This window comes from Hippocampus comes, unplaced genomic scaffold (genome assembly GCF_001891065.2).
Source record: "Hippocampus comes isolate QL1 unplaced genomic scaffold, H_comes_QL1_v1.1 scaffold68, whole genome shotgun sequence".
Taxonomy (NCBI): Eukaryota; Metazoa; Chordata; class Actinopteri; order Syngnathiformes; family Syngnathidae; genus Hippocampus; species Hippocampus comes.
The window spans coordinates 3,236,300-3,238,796 of record NW_017805625.1 but is presented as its reverse complement, the minus strand read 5'-3'; the positions used below and the strand labels follow the sequence as shown (position 1 = coordinate 3,238,796).

General features: G+C 43.5%; 1 protein-coding gene across 2 annotated transcripts in view; it reads left to right on the top strand.

The window, feature by feature from the left end:
• foxp4 (forkhead box P4) overlaps positions 1–2,497 on the top strand; it is a 101,595-nt gene that overhangs the window by 74,722 nt on the left and 24,376 nt on the right. The gene's annotated exons all lie outside the window — the stretch shown is intronic.

Below are 2,497 nucleotides of genomic sequence, written 5' to 3'. Positions count from 1 at the left end.
TGGGGCTTTCTCTTTGTGGTGTGTGTGTGTGTGTGTGTGTGTGTGTGTGTGTGTGTGTGTGTGTGTGTGTGTGTGTGTGTGTGTGTGACTGGCAGGCTCAGACAGTGTGTGATGTGCTCATAAATCACACTGACAGCCTGTTACAGCGCTAGCTTTGGCCACTCAGCCACAGCTAATGTAAACAGAACACAGACACACACACACACACACACACACACACACACACACACAAATGCACACACGCTTTAAAGAAGGACATATCTCAGGAGAGAATGAGGGACAGGGGTGGGGGGGGCAGAGGAGCAAATGAAATGGACAGACGTGAAAGAAAAAGATGGGCAGCAGGGCTAGACAGTGAAGAAAGGAGCAGAAAAGTTTGCTTATGGATACAAAAAACAAAAGCCACCATCAAATATAAGAAGTAAACGTAAGCCTCCGTTCAATTTATTATAAAACAAAGATCTATATTTGACACCTTCGTGCTTTCGTCCAGCGGTACTTCTTGGGGGGTTACGGGGGAAGGGGGTTGCCTTAATTGTATTTAATTTTTAATGATGATTAACTCTGTCATGCACAGTTAGGATTGCAAAGGAGCGTAAAATTCAGTGAATTTCTGGAAGCCTTCCAAAAACTTTCCATGGGAAGTTTAGTGAGGGATTTTTTTTGGAATCTTTCCAAATTTGACACATCCCCTATGATGCTGCATGCAGAGGTGGGGGCGGGGGGGAGCAAATTACTTTGCCATAAGAGATATGAAAGACTTCACTGTGCAAGATACAAATTCAACAGAATTTGAATATGTATTAACAAAATATATTTATATGAGTGTAAGCTGAGCTCACGGTACCTGTAGTGTAGAGAAAGAGTTTTGCACATTGTTGAGCACATCTGCTTCACCAAAATGAGATGCGTAGCCTTTTACCGGGTTTTGTTTTTGTAGTTGGTAAATGATCATGTAGTGAATGCCGCGGAGTGCACAGCATTTCACGTTTCCTGTTGTCCTTCCACTTACCGAGTGCAGCCCTTCACATACAGTCAACGTTGCCACCACACATTCTCTCCCCAGGCTCCAGTCTGAAAGGAAGTGACCTAGCTGCCCTTCCTGTGAGTTGGTCTCTGTTCAAAGGGTTCCATGCTGCCAACTCACTCTCTGTCTCTCCCTCACGTCCCCCCACCCCCACCCACCCGCACACACACACACAATAAGCAGGTCCTCAAGTCCTATTTATTTTTTTTCTCCCCACAAGTTATCTGTGAGAGATAAAGCTCATCTCTCTGGGGTTAGCCGGCAGGGACTTCAAACAGCTCAGCACAGTCCTGCTCAAGTAGAACCTGGGAGAGCAGGAAAGAGCGCATTTATCACAGTAACACGTACACACACACACGCACGATTCGATGGTCCAAACTTTGCGCTTGGATTTATTGGGTGTGACGAAAGTAATAAGCCGGGGAAAACAAATGGCTGACAATGAATTGCAGGTGAGACATTTATATCCGAACTTAAATGGAAAAAAATAAGTGCAAATTTCAAAATGTGGTTTTGTGTGCACACTGCAAAATATAAGTTGTTGTAATTTTCCACTTGTCCAATCGAGGTCAGGGGTCCACACAGTGAGTCCCTTGACTCAAAATTTGTTTGGCACGGTTTTTACACCGGAAGCCCTTCCTGATGCAACACATCCTTTTTTCTTTTTCTTTCTTGATTTTTCCACAATGTGCTTTGTGCCAAGTATAAATACATTCTTATGAATAACTTTTTGAAATCGTTGTCAGAAACACAATGAAAAAATATATAGAGCCGTCTCTCTTTAAAAGTTGTTTTTGACCAGTGTAGGTGAACCACCATTGAAGATGCAGAAAAGCAAAACAAACGCAAGTAAAACATGAAAACGATAACCTACTTCAACTTTGATAATGAATGACAATGCAAATGATCATGCCAGTATCTTATTGCGTTCAAATTTACTGCGCATCCTTCTCCGTACATTCTTTATAATGTACCTTCCTGACAATAGCCCTTTTTCGGAAGCCAAACCACACGTACAGAGTGCACAGTGGTTGACTGGTTTATCACGTCCGGCTCACAGTGCAGAGGTGCAGGGTTCGATTCCGGCTCCGGCCTTCCTGTGTGGAGTTTGCATGTTCTCCCCGTGCCTGTGTGGCTTTTCTCTGGGTACTCTGTTTTCCTCCCACATTCCAAAAACATGCATGGTAGGTAAATTGAACACTCTAAATTGTCCTGAGATGTGAGTGTGAACACTATCTCTGTGTGCTCTGCGATTGGCTGGCAACCAGTTCGGGGTGTACCCTGTCTACTGCCTGAAGACGGCTGGGATAGGCTCCAGCACACCCGTGATCCTCGTGAGGATAAGTGAATTAGAAAATGGATATATTATAGTGAACATTTTATATATCATATATATATATATATATATATATATAGAGAGAGAGAGAGAGAGAGAGAGAGAGAGAGAGAGAGAGAGAGAGAGAGAGAGAG